The sequence below is a fragment of the Dasypus novemcinctus genome, chromosome 27 (assembly GCF_030445035.2).
Source record: "Dasypus novemcinctus isolate mDasNov1 chromosome 27, mDasNov1.1.hap2, whole genome shotgun sequence".
Classification (NCBI taxonomy): domain Eukaryota; kingdom Metazoa; phylum Chordata; class Mammalia; order Cingulata; family Dasypodidae; genus Dasypus; species Dasypus novemcinctus.
The window spans coordinates 30,192,834-30,208,207 of record NC_080699.1 but is presented as its reverse complement, the minus strand read 5'-3'; the positions used below and the strand labels follow the sequence as shown (position 1 = coordinate 30,208,207).

General features: G+C 35.7%; 1 pseudogene; it reads right to left on the bottom strand.

Moving 5' to 3' along the window:
- Nucleotides 1-5,423: 5,423 nt before the first annotated feature.
- Nucleotides 5,424-15,091, bottom strand: LOC101434004 (olfactory receptor 10D3-like; annotated as a pseudogene).
- Nucleotides 15,092-15,374: the final 283 nt, after the last annotated feature.

The window sequence follows — 15,374 nt, the reverse complement described above, 5'->3', positions numbered from 1 at the left end:
TTGTTTGAGCTTGCTGTCTGCTCTCTGTGTCCATTTGCTGTGTGCTTTGTCTGCTCATCTTTTCTTTGGGAGGCACCTGGGAAAGAAACTGGGACCTCCCATATGGGAGAGAGGCACTCAATCATTCGAGCCACCTCATTTCCCTGGTTTGTTGTATCTTTTATTATCTTTCCTCTTTCTGTCTCTTTGTTGCATCTTCTTGTTGCATCACCTTGCTGTGCCAGTCCATCTTGCCAGATTGCCTACTCCAAGAGGCACAGAGAACTGAACCTGGGAACTCCCATGTAGTAGGCAGAAGCTCAATACCTTGAGTCACAACCACTTCCCTAGATTTATTTTTTAAGTGACTTACAACATTTAATTTGAGAAATGTATTTAAATATCTGAATTTCTGGGTTATATGAATAATCATTAGGACTACCCACAACTTGCCTTCCAATAAAGCAAATTACAGTCATTTTTTGGTACATAACAAATTTTCGGGTGAAGCAAACATCAATTCTGTTGAAAGGAAGAGACTGCGTTAGTTAATACAAAAAGCATAACATTCTAAAACTGGTAAGGCTTTACTGGTGATTATTCCTAATAAAATACTAGGGGAGCTGTATTAATTATATAGGATAGGCCATGCCATGGCAAATAGTAAACCAAAAATCAGTGGTTTAACACAACAAAGGTTTATTGGTCATGAAAAACCCTAAATGGGGTACAAAATTCCTCGGGGCAGCTGTACTCCAGGGCAAGATTCAGAAATCCAAGCTGCTTCAAAGAAGTCTGGAGTCCCCATGACAGGTGGAGAAAAAGGAAGGGCCCTGGGATATTTCCATGAGCCTAAGAGTGGTTCACAGTACTTCAGTTCACATCCCCTGGGCTAGAACCCAACTGTCCAGGAGTCTGGGAAATACCCTTTTCTTTTGTGTCCAGGGAATGAAAGTAAAACAGGATTTGGTGTATTTGTGGCATTGCCTCTTAATAGCAGAAGGCAAGAGAAAGGCAGGGGGGAGGTCATTAGTGCAAGGGGAATCACCTGTAGGAAGCATAGATTGATTAGAACCTGTCAGTATTGGAAAATGTACAGAATTTAGGGGTGCAGTTAGAGGAGGGCTTGCATTTCTGGAGGTAATTGACATTAACCAAGATGAGAGGCCTGGCACAATCAATCAACCTCAGGTGTTAAGCAGGTACAAACAGATGGGACTGAAGGCTTGATAAGCGTAAGAGGAAAGAGCCAATCTCTGAATCATCAAGGTTAACAGAAGGCGAAGTCTCTTTTGAGCCAAAGGCCCAGTGGAAATCTCCTTCTCATGCATAAATACTATACAGAATAATTTTTACTCAGATTGCTAAAAGATTAGTTACTTTCAATATTATTTGGAGAAAAGAGCTCAACCTTGAAAAGTTGGTATTTTGAACATTATTGGCTTAAAGAAATATTGGTTTTTTAGTCAACAACTTTTTGACTTATGATTATAAAAAAGGAAGAAATAAGAGGAAACTTTTTATACTGTTGCAAAAGAATGATAAATGGGTTACATTCTTTTTTATCCCACAAATTAATACAGATTGTGAGAGAGGAGCCAATCTAGTTTACATTATATAGCTCCTCCAATGTCATTTTAACCAAAATGGACATGCAATTTACAGTTAGTTCAATTTCATTTGTAGCACTTAATTCATTGATAGTTTTAATACAACCTAAACATAAATAACACAAAAATGTTATTCACAAAACTGATTAATGTGTTTTTTTCCACTCTCATTTCATGAGTAATATATATAGACTGTATATAAGGGATCTGGTGGTGAGCTCAGAAAGGCTACCAACTAAATATTAGCAATCATAAGCTCTCTACACTCTGGTATAAAAAGTTGGCAAGTTTCCCATAAAAACCAAGATAGCATTACAAATATCAGTTCTGCCATAAATCTTCAATGATATAGTCTGATCACATATTAGGAAACAAAAAAATTTTTAATCAATTCCAAAATGTGAAATGTATCATCCATGTTTTCTAACAAATAATGAATAAAATAATAATTAAAAACCAATCTTCTTTCAATGATCTGAAACGCCTTATAATTTCCTATTTGGAGGAAAAGATTATAAATGTATTTATTATTTGGTAAAAAAAGAAGAGAAAAGACCTGAGAAAAAGAAAATAGATATCAAATATATTGGGAGAAATAAATAACAAAGATACAACTAGAAATATTACAAAAAGATACCAAATTGTCAAAAGAATTGATAAATAAATTCAAAAGATTTTCCTTCATTCAAGAACTAAATAAAAGGCAAACTTTGGACAAATCTGTGTAAAAAGGAGGGATACACACAAAGAAAGTACTGTGAGAATGAGAATATGATAACACATAAAAGAAAAGAAATTAATGTATTATATACTAATAAACATGAAAACCCAAATTAATCTCTTGAGTGAGCTTGTTAAAAGTACAGATTTCTGGTCCTTTCTTCAGACATTACAAGCCAGAATCTCTGGATTTGCACACAGAGGACTGCAATTTCAATTTACAATTCTGGCTCCCACAAACACAAGGTGATGAAGGTGACATGTGAGAGCAACTGATTTAGATGAAATGGAATTTTTATTAGAAAACTATTAATTATCAAAACAGTTCAAGAGAAAAATAGACAATCTGAATAGAGTAATGCTTAGCAAAAGGCTGAAAAGCATTTTCCAAGAATTACTTACAAAAACCACTTCTGGGAAGCAGATTTGGCTTGACGGATAGAGCGTCTGCCTACCATATGACCTACCACATGCAAGGTCCAGACAGGATTCAAACCCAGGGCTTCCTGACCTGTGTGTGGAGCTCGCCCATGCACAGTGCTGATGGGCACAAGGAGTGCCGTGCCACGCAAGGGTGTCCCCCATGTAGGAGAGTTCCACGCACAAGGAGTGCGCCCCATAAGGAGAGCCGCCCAGTGCGAAAAAAGTGTAGCCTGCCTAGGAATGGTGCCACATTCAGAGACCTGACGCAACAAGATGACACAACAAAAAGAGACACAGATTCCCAGTGTTGCTGACAAGAATATAAGTGGACACAGAAGAACACACAGCAAATTGACATAGAAAGCAGACAACTGGCGGGGGTGGGTGGGTGATAGGGAAGGGGAGAGAAATAAAATAATAAAAATAAATAAATCTTTTAAAAAAACACTTCTGGGCTAGACAAATCTATAGGCTCTTTCAAGAAACTTATAATTCTCTGGTGTTTTCATTTCTAGTGTCTATAAAATTTAATCAGCATGTTGATTCAATTTGTTTTATAGAAGTAAAAATCTGAACTAAACTAATTTCAAAAACATGCCATCAAATCCATTTAAATAGATGTAAAATTCTAAATAAAGTCCAAGCAAATGCATTCCAACCAAATATTAAAAAGCCTAATCCTAATAACTGTTCTGCTTATCTTGGGAATTCCTAGGTAATTCAATATTAGGGAAGCATTAGCACATTAAAATCAGAGGTTAGCTTTTACAAAGATTAACAGAAATTAGATTTACAGCAAGTAAATTACAGGTAATGGATTTATTTTAAGATAAACAACTCTAAAATCCATTGCTATATTTACAAGAGTGGAGTTATAGTAATTTCTAGTCTTGCAAGCAATGGAGAAAGGAGAAAAGAGAAAATATTGATAAATTTGACTACATATAAAATAAAGACTTCTGTACATAAATTACAAATAAAATCAAAGGATAAATGATAAGGTAAGGAAAAATACAATACATCTTAGAAGCTAATATTCTAAATTTATTAACAGGAAATACGAAAATTCCTAAGATACCATCAAACATGGACAAAGGACAATGACTGATTTTACATACAAGAAGACATTCAAATAAATATATAAAACATATACCTCCTCATTTGAAAGAAAAATTTAACAAACAACAAATTATTGATATAGCAAAATACAGGACAGTATTTTTGATGATGAAGGAAGATAACTTTATTTCTAGAAGTGACTATAGACACTTCTGAATATTTTGTCAGCATGTATAAAAAAAGAAGGCGGCTTACATTCTTTGATCTGTAATACCACAGCTAAAAATATAATTGAAATGTGGGAAAAACTTCAAGCACAAAGATATTCACTGTAAAGTTATGATTAATAATATAAAAAACCTGGAATCAAATGTAAAAGCTTAAAATGCAGCAATAATTGGGATAATCATATTGATTTATAAATTGGAATATCACACAGACTTTAAAATAGGCCCATTAAATTTTTATGGCAATTGAGAATGGTTGCTACATTTTCAAACAAGATACGTACATACACATACACAGTATTACCACAATTACATAAATCTCTTTACACATAACACATGTGCTTATATATATATATGCATATAGATTAGATGTAGATACAAATGATTGTAGACAGATACAGATGATATAGTGATACAGATGATGATATATATATATAAATATAGATGACATAGATTAGGTGTAGAGACAGAGATATATGAAAAAATTCTAAGCAGGTAAATCAGAAACCCTGGGTTCAAGATCCAGTGTAGTTACTAATGAGAGATACAGGAAAAATGCGAAACTCTTTATAGTATTTATCTTTGGAGGCTGGATAAATGAGTAACTTCTATCCACTTTATTTATTTGCAATTTTCTAATTTTCTTCAGTACGATTAGCTCACATGAGAATAAAAAAAACTGACCAGGAATTATGGAATTCAAATTTGGGCTTTGTATTAAATAATGGAAATCTGCAATCCTTCTCATAGAGTCAAAACCATTGTCAAAAAAGACAGAATATTTCACTGAGAGTAGAAGCCCTACCTGAGAATATGTTTGCTTGATATAAGAGTGAGAGCCACCTGATGTCTAAAATGTAATAAATTTTCTTTATATCACTCTTAAACATACCATCCACCAAAATAGAGAAATACAAAGTGATAGAAAACAATGGAGCAAATTAAATGGACTACAGATTTTGTGTGTGTGACAAGATGGAGGCTGTTCCATGTAAATAGAAAATGAAGTTTCTAGAATGAATAGTTGTATTATTCCTACAACACAAAAGCAATATTAGCACAAGGTCAAGATGCTCTCCTTCACATCTGGCTCAGTATTTGAGTGCCTCAATTACCTCCTAGGTAAAAATGGGATAATAATATTATGTACTTCATTTAATTATTATGAAAAGTACTTATGTCAGTATTTGTAAAGTACATAGAATACTGTCTGGCAAATGGTAATCACTGTAAAAGATTTTGTTGAAATAGAGATTGTATAATATGGGGACATAAGTCACGCCAGAACTTATTCAATGTCATCTTTTTGTCCCAAACCCCACTTAGAAATCACAACAAATATAAGGACAAATTGCCCCAGGTAAATACAAGGCAACATTGTAAAGACAGAAAATGAAATACAAGCTTATTCCTCACAAGTATGTACTCCATGAAATAGCACTTTTCTCAGGGCCAATTTAACATCCTTGTTTCTCAAGGTGTAGATCAAAGGATTCAGGGAAGGGGTAACGATATTACTCAACACCTGGACCACAGAATCCAGTCAAGGGCTGGAAGCAGGCCAGAGATAAATGAGGACCAGGGGTCCATAGCAGGATGGAGGTCAGGTGCGCACTGCAGGTGGAGAAGGCTCCGCGCCTGCCTTCTGACGAGCTGATCTTCAAGATAGACATTAAAATGTGAGTGTAAGAATTGAGGGTCAGAAGAAATCCCAGGAGAGCCACAAGACCCACGTTGTTGGAACTCACTGCCTGAGCCAGAGAAGTGTCTGCACAAGCCAGGGGCAGCACCACCAGGATGTCACAGAAGAAATTGTCCACCTCATTGGGAGCACAGTAGGGCAACTTAAAGATGAGGAAGGTGAGGACGGATGCATGCAGACAGCTCCCCAGCCAGGTGCTTAGGGTCAGGACAGCACACGTTCCAGGGGACATGATGACTGTGTACCGTAGGGGGTGGCAGATGGCCACAAAGCGGTCGTAGGCCATCACCGTGTACAGGAAGCACTCGGTGCAGCCCAGGAAGCGGTAAAAGAAGAGCTGGGATGCACAGCCCCTGTAAGAGATGGTGCAGCTTTGCCCCAGGAATTAGAGCATCATTTGGGGGGAACTCAGGGAAGGGGAAAATATGTCAAACACCAAGAAGGTTTCCCAGGAAGAAATACATGGGCGTGTGGAGGAGAGGGGATGCCAGAATGGTGAGGAAGATGAGCAGGTTCCCCAACAAGGTGAAAAGGTAGAAGGCCAAAAACAGGACAAAGAGTAGGCTCTCCAGCCCTTCAGTGTTAGGAATTCCCATCAGGAGGAAAACAGTAACTTTAGTGGGATTCCTTATCTTCATGTATAGTTAGTCCTGGAAGAGCAAGGAATGGCCTCACTGAGGTGAGGTGTTCCACAAAAAAAAGCTAATACCTTCTTAGGACTCCTTGGACACTGGTAAAGCCTATATAGTATAGAGAATGTCTAACTAGGAATGAGTCCAATTCTGACAATAGTTAATGTGCAGCATTAGGAAATTAAATTAATTATTTTCTATCTGTTTCCTCTCAATTAAAATGAAGAAATAATACTAGAGGCAGTCTAGAATAGAGGGCAGAAAGTAAACTTTACAGTTGGATATATATCCAAGTGTAAATGCCACACTTACTCCTCACTATGAATTTGGATAACTTTGACAAATTTCTAAATCACCTCTTCATTTGTACAAATTGTGACAGTAATGTATCTCAAGGTTCTTGTGAGGATTAATGCTTTCACATGTATAATAATTAACATCTCATTAAATATTAAAATTAACTGTACTGATGGTAATTAATTTATATTTATAATACCAAGGGTAACGTCTGTTCCTACTCACTTTTGCTAAAAATCCATTCACAGTATTAATATGCTGCTTTAAATGAGTCTTTATTCCACATAATGTCTCTGAGCTTGGCTTAAAATCGCTCCCTGGTGTCTGGAATTACCTATTGATCTGAGTGGTCTACAAACCTGCTTTTTCCACCATCAGCTGGAACAACTAAAATCTGAGAATTCTGTAGCAGACATATAATAAAACAAAATGAATCATAATTTTTAATGTAGTGAAAATAACAGACAATTGCCAATATTAAAGATAACCATTGTTTTCTTTTTCAAACACATCGTAGTCTTTCAATAGCAATCTCTCTGAACATACGCAATCATCATCAAGCTTTTTATGGTTAAGTTTCACTATCAAGGACTCTCTTAAGAATGCATCATGGAGTCATTTCAGTATCAGCCCAAAAGCAATTAGGGTCAATTCTCACATTCTTCCCACTCTCTTAGTTGAACATCTAGACCCAACAGTGGTCGTGGTCTTAGGTAACAGCAGGAATCCTCTCCTTGGGAGAGAATAAAAGTCTTTGGTGTTCCTTTGGGACCCTCTCCCCTAGTGGGCCCTGACTAGAAAGTCTGGAGAGCACAGAGAGCAATTAGACAGGAGATTTTCCTGGCCTCCTTCCTTCCTTCTTTTTCCCCATTACCTCGACCTCAGTACTTCTTGGACTAAAATGGAATTATGTCACAACATTTAATTACTGAGCCAGTGTTTAGACCTCTTTGATCAGAAATACCTCATGTGCGTATTTTCCTCTACTGAGGAATTGAGTTCAGCTGTCCTATGATACTTGGAGGATCCTTAGAGAATCTAGGCTTGAGGAAAAGAACTAGAAATCATTACAAGAAAAGAGACAATACCATCTGGTGTTAAAACAAAACAAATCCAAAACGGAAAACACTTGCAACTGATTTTTTTTCAAAATTAACTATAAAATGCCCCATCACTTCCACAACTGTCTAAATTCATACTTTCCCATATTCTGAAAAAAAAATTTCTCTTGATTCTCCTTTAGACTTTTAATAGAGTTTATTTTAATATATTTTATCTATTGTAACTTTCATTTGTATTTTAAGAAGTCAATCTGGCTGCCATGAAAAACATGGATCTGAGAAGACAAGGGTAGAATTAATAGCCCTATGAGAACATTATTTTTATTGGCTGCCCAACAAAACAAGCACATGGGCCTATTAGAAAACATTATGGCTAAATCCTCTTTGAGGGGATTCAGAAGGCACAAAAACTACAACTTTAATAAGGTTTTAGTAATCTTACAATATGCTAATAATAATCGTCCTTTATGCCATGCTATGAAAAGAATACAGAAGAAATTCTCATCTCCATGGTTTTGAAATAATAATTACAACTTACCAAGACCTGACATTTTAAAAAGTGCTCTGGATTCCAAACTTCACATTTTTAAAGACAGAAAAATAGGTTCAAATGTTCAATTAATTGTCAAAGTTCACTTCAAAAGTCAGTCATAAACTTAGATTTGAATTTCATCTTTTCTGCATTTAAGATTTATACTCAGTTCCAACAAAATGGAGTAATTATTTTGTCTGAATTTAAAAGTAAATATGCTTAGTAATATATTCCTACCCATTTTCTTGTTCTTTTGCTTTATTTTTCAATGAAGTTATTAAATTAGATTATCACAAAAGCTCAAAAAATTTGACTAGCAATGATTTCCATATATGATAGATTTACTGATATATAATGTACATGCCATAAAACTAGTCACTGTAAGTATACAATTCAATGAATTTTAGTATAGTTACAGAGTTGTGCAACCATTAACACAATCTAATTTCAGAACATTTCTTTCACACTAAAAAGAAACCTCACGTCCAGCAACAATTATCCATTTCCCACTTCCAACTCTAGGTAATCACTAGTTTCTATATATTTGCCCTTTTTGGACATTTATTATTAATAGAATTAGACCATATTTGACCTTTTGTGTCCGACTTCTTTCACTGAGAATAATCTTTTCAAGATTCATCCATGTAGTTGCATGTAATCAGTACTTTGTTTCTTTCTATTAGTGAATAGTATCTCAGAGAATGGATAGACAACATTTCTGCTTTCAGACCATAGGATAAGATGATAATTATATTCCTAGTACTTACATGTACTTAAAATATTATTAGTATAGATTTAGAAACATTTTGAAGATCTTAAAATCATCACCATCATCACCTAGTCAATTGTGAATAAATTTTGTTTGTGATTAGATTCTGAAAAGATATGTGCATGTGTGTATATATATATATATATCTGTGTGTACGTGTGTGTACATATATGATGTTAACTACATAATTTAAGCCCATTGACTCATTTTTTTCCTATTAAGTTGCTTTGAAAAGCAGCACTGAATTGGGAAAATTAACTCAGCAGTGTAATTATTTATAATTAAGGATATATTCCACACTTCCCTTTTCCAATTGATCTTATTTTGAGTGTTTCATTTATATCAAAGTAATTCAAGAATTATTTCTTCAAGGCATTTATGTATTTCATAATTAATCCCCCTATGGCTTGTTAAATGCAAACAAAAACACATTAGAAAAAGATACAAGCAATAACAATGCTCTATATGTACTATCTCTTTCCAACTTCCCAGAACCGCTGGCCTTGGCAAAATCTCAAGAGTCGTTAATGCATAAAGTCACATAACATCCCAAAATTGAACCCTCTTTATACTAAGTGTTATCTCTAAATTTTCCATAGCATTAATTTACTCAACCTGTGTCTGCTGCAGAAATTATGCATTTGTCAACCACCCAGATGAATTTGTCTTCATAGGATATTCACTCTCAAAAGGCTCTTAGATTAGGTGTATATGAATACCAATATGTAAATTTGCAAGGGGATCAAATCCACTAGATTGCAGGTGTTAGTGAGTCAGTATATTCTTTCCAAATAGGAAAATTTTATATTAAAAAAAAATACCCTCCTTGGAGACACCTTAGTAAGTGTAAAGTTAAAGCAGAGAACTGGATGATCATAACCAAGTGTCCTCCTGCTACAAAATTTGACACACTTGTCTTTACCATATCAGAATAGGCTGAAATAGGCTGAAAGGTTCCTGCCAGTGGGTATTCCCTCTCCCCTGAACAATAGATGCATATGATCCATTTGTTTAGAGTACACTTCCCTTTTATTTTTCAACTGCTTTATCGAGGTATAATTTACATATCATAAAGGTCACCAACTGTGAGCATACAATTTAATGATTTTTTAAAATTTACAGATTTGTGCAAGCACTGCAAAAATTCAGAACATATCCCTAAAGTTCATTTGTAATCAGTTCTACTCCTACTCCCAATCCAGACAACCACCAGTCTGCTTTCCATCTCTATAAATTTCCCTTTTCTGGGCCATAAAAGAGGAAGGGTGCAATGTGCAGTCTTTTGGATTTGACTTCTTTAACTTATCATGATGGGGTTCCTTCCTTATTGAAGTATTTAAAAACAGTGCTACTTTTTATTGCCAAATAACATTCCATTGTATGACTCGTATGTTTCTCCTTTCACTAGAGAGTGGACATTTGGGATATTTCCACTTTGAGGGTAACACTTCTGTGGACATTCACATGCAAAGCTTTGTGTGCAACCATTTCCTTTTCATCTATTTTCAAAGACTTAATTCTTCTTTAAAACCTTGATAAAATTTTCATAACGCCTCCTCTTAGATATCAGTGGTAAGCCACCAAAAATCAAACTAACTGGTAGAACGAATTCTGTAGATGTCTAATCTCACCACTTATGTATTTATTCTCACTACTTACTGTTTAAAAGGATGCTTTTTCCATGATCCACTGGGCCAGCTTACTTTAACAATTTATGCACACAATGCTGCTATCTAGTATCTTTCAGAGATTATTTCAAAACAACTTGAATCTGCAACAAGTCTTTGAAAACAGAAATACTTCAACTTAAAATTGCAGGGATCACTATTTTGATATGTGGGGTCCTCTCCACTCTTTTCCTTATTCCCCCACCACAGCAGCAGATAGAAAAGGGATCCTGAATGTCCAGCTTGCTTGCTAACAGTAGGGCTATTATGCTACTGCTGAGTTTCGAATCTCGAAAGTCAGCTTCAGCTACACTGCAGAGCATTATACATATTATCCTATAACAAGAATGGAACTCTGAACCAAAATCTTTGAGGAAAATCACAAACCTAGAAAAGTAGAAACTGAAAGCATTCACTTGAGAAAATATTGAGTAGCACTTTTGGCCACAGATTTGAACCATATCCTTCAATTCAGTAATTCAATAAAAATTATCAGTAATTAAGTTAATATTTTGATCTAGTCTGATACCTTGATCTTTCATCTCAATTATTTCTGGACTCAGAAAAATATGAGGGTGGTTTACTGGTCCCCTAATGAGAGTATAAAATAGATGTTGCAAATGCTTTGGGATGACAGGGATTTGACTTAATGAGCCTGAGGACGAGTGAATGTATTATGTTGATTTAAAGGGATATGGTTGAAGTGCCCAAAATTGAAGGGAGTCTTAGTCCAACAGCTGTAGAGGCAGCTGTGACTTATTCCTTCATCCATAGGATTTATAAAGCAAAGTTTGCCCTAGGATAAAAAAATGTTTTTTTCCAACTTGATCCAGAGGAAACTCTTGCTAATTCATTCACTTACTTGAATAGGGATAGAAGTTTTAAAGTTTAAATTAGATTGGGAGAGGACCTTACAACACAAATAGTACTTTGTGAGGGCCAGAGAGCTATGAAGAGAAAATGTGTATAATTTTTCCACAAAACTTTTGCAGAGGATCTGAGAAAGTAGGTTGCCCACTAAAATTGTTTGTTATTTTACTTTTAAAATGAATGTACTTTAAATGTGTATATTGCAAAGTAGGTGTCTAACAGTAGAGACAACTATTCTATGTAGGAAATAGGAACATAACTTGACACTTTGATGTACAAAGTATTCTTAGGTATTTTAGAACCATATTCTTCAGAATTCATTTCTTAAAGTCATCTATTTCACAGTGCCAACTAGGAGGAGTAAGAATATACAAGGTAGCCAAATTTGACATTGTAGAAGGATAAATTGGATAATATTTTGAGGTTTCTTGTCTCCAGGCACAGCCATCCCTATCCTAAGTGCTTTCACTTTCCCCTTTTGACCAATTTTCTAGTTTCCTTCCTTGTTGGCCTTGGTGCTTTCATCTACACCTGTGTATTCAGTTTCCTCTATGTCTATTTAAAGTCCTTATCCCAATAACCTGTTGAATATTTGTTTCATGTCGGTCATGTCCAACAGGTTTTGCACTCCATAAGGGAATGGCCCATGTCTCTCTTATTCACTGGTATGTCCCCTAGGCTAGCCCTTTGACTTAAAAATAGTAAACTTCCAATAAATATTTGATATTACCCTAATGGCTGCCCTTCTGGCTGAAGCGCATTCTTGTCTAGATACTGAATAATGCCAAAAATGTTTAATGTAAAAATGTTGAATAATAACTTATGAATCATGTACCTATCCAAAATGGAAGATATAAGAATTGTCACGACTTTTTTCCACAATGAAAAAGTGAATAATTTAAACAATAAGAACTATCTGATGACAGAAGAAATGGCTCACTGTAGAATGTGATATTCAGAGAAGAAATTATGAAAATGGTCAAGAAAGAACAAAACTCCAAAAGATATGTGGTTCTCATAAAGACAGACAGGATCATAGTGGGCATTTTAAATCATGAAAACATGTGAAGAAATATCTGAAGGAGGGTATATCTTTAGCGTATGAAATAAGCCAAAAGAAAAAGGAGCATTCCAAAGGCAAAAAATTGTAAACAAGGTGAACATATATATATATGATTATTTTAAGTGTAGCAACAAATTCTCTGGCACTCCCTTCAAGAGGTAGAGCCTAACTACTCTCCCCTTGAGTGTGGGCTGGACTTAGAACTCACTTCTAACAGCAAATAAAGAAAAGTGAGGGAAAGAATGACTTTAGAGATTAGGTCAAGAGAAGACTTTCTAGATTCCTGCTTAGTGTCTCTCTTGGACTAGATCTGGGGGGGAAGCCAAGCTGCCAGATTGTGAGGCCATTTGGGTAGCTATGTGGAGAGGTCCATGTAAGAAGAAAATGAGGCCTTCCACCAATAGTAATAGCCATGTGATGGTGCCATCCTGGAAACAGATTCCCCAGGCCAAGTCAGGTCAACAGCTTGATTGCAATTTCATGAGAGGTCCTGAGCCAGGAATAATCTGCTACTCTTATTCCTGACTCTCAGAAACTATGGGAGACAATAAATGATTTTGTTTTAAGCTGGTAAGTTCTAGGGTAATTTTTTACACAACAAATAGTGAATATGTTACCATAGACAGTTCAGAGGATTGAAGAACTTCTAAATAAGGGGCATAAGTTTACTCTTGAATGACAAAGTAATGATATTAGTAACTGTGGTCATAAAGCAGGTGATTGTATATAGATTTTTAATTTACATAATAAACACACAGATGTCCTCCAGGTACAAGTCAGATAAAGAACTTTGGTGGTTGAATCAATTAACCAATCAATGACTGAGCAATAGAATAAATGAATGGTATTCACTTTATATAGGGTGGAAAAGAGCCAATACTATTTTCTGGTGTGTGCTTATTTCTACAAAAGTGACCCAGATAGCTTACCTGTTTATGCCCAGTGTCATCACTATTTTATTCTTATAGAGGTACTTAACATCCCTGTGTCTCCATTTCCTCCCCAAAATTGAGGATAGTAAGTGTATCTACTTCATAGAGATGCTATGGAGACTGCATTGGTTAATATGTGCAAAATAGAACAGTGAATGCTACATAGTAAGCATGATTTAAGTACAGCTATACTTATAAAAAATTTATGATCCATTTGTTCTTCTTATAAAGCAGATATCAGAGGGAGGGCTAAGAGTCCAGTCAGACTGCTTGGATGTGAATACTTCTCTGTCCTCATTTTCTTCATCTAGAAAAGGGAGGTTCTCATAGTAGATACTCTAACATTTTTGTGATTTAACAGTCAATGCATGAAAGTACTTCGGACACCATTATATGATCATACATATAGTAAAGAGATTTGGACTGTTTGTTCTTATTTTTATCATTCTAGGTATTTGAATAAGTAATTCTAAACAGACGGATCATTAGCCTGAAATTATCTCTGTTAAAGGTGGAATTTACATGTTAAAATTTCCAGATACAAATAGCAATTATTTTTAGTGGTTTATTTTTAATTAACTACAGATACAAAAAGGATATATGTACAACGGATACAGAGCTCTGATTCAAAAAGATTTTCTTCAGCAAATTTACATTTTACATGAGTAGATAAATGGCCAGCTTTTTACTTGAAACATAATGAGTAAATCCCAACAGCAAACTTCTTTGAGGGCCAATGCAAAGATCCAAATGCAATTATTTTGTCTTGGGAAGATATGGTTAAAAACAAAAACAGTTATGAAGTAAGTTTAAAATTAAACAAAACAAACTGTGAAATCCTTTCTATTTTAGACCTTATATTGATTATAAAACAGTGTTTGACTGAATGGCCAGACAGAGACTATAGTAGAAAATACATTTTGAGAGACAGAGAGAGGGAGAGAAGGGGGGAGAGAGCAAGAGAATAAAGGAGGGAGGAAAGGAGAAAGAGAGCTCACAGCCACTAAAAACTAGCAGCTTAAAGGTAATCAATCAAAACAGAGTTGCAACAAGGACAGACTGTGTGAAGAAGAAAGAAAACATTATTTTTGGGAAATTAAAAAAAGAAAAGAAAAGGCTGGATTGATCAGAAAACTTCCTCGGAAGGGTAAATCCAAGATAAATGGCTCAGTGCACCCATTTCCTCCTCCTTTGTGGACCTCTTAGGAGTGTACAGGAAGCACTCGGTGCCACCCAGGAAGTGGTAAAAGAAGAGCTGGAATGCACAGCCCTGGTAAGAGATGGTGCGACTTTTCCCCAGGAGGTAGAGAATCATTTGGGGGGAACTCTCGGATGGGAAAAATATGTCAAACACTGAGAGGCTTCCCAGGAAGAAATACGTGGGGGTGTGGAGGGGAGGGGAAGCCAGAATGGTGAGGAAGATGAGCAGGTTCCCCAGCAAGGTAAAGAAGTAGAAGGCCAAAAACGGGACAAAGAGCAGGCTCTCCAGCCCTTCAGTATTAGGAATTCCCAAAGGACGAACTGCGTCACAGAAGTGTAATTCCTCATGTTCACATGTCCGTTGCTACTGGAAGAGCAAAATGATAACCAAACTATAAGACCACAAGTCACTGAGAGAATGTTTTCAAAACAGAGAGACTTCTAGCTCAGGCAGCTGCTGCTAGCAAATAAAGGCTGAAAGCAGAAAGAGAAACGGGTAATAAATCTGGGCCTGATGTCAAGCAGTTTGGCAAACTTGACCTCAGTTTCTTCATCTGTTATATTAGTTGGTGAAATAATTTATCTTTATAGTTGCTGAGCCTCTTAACAGTCATCAACACTAGAAGTGTAG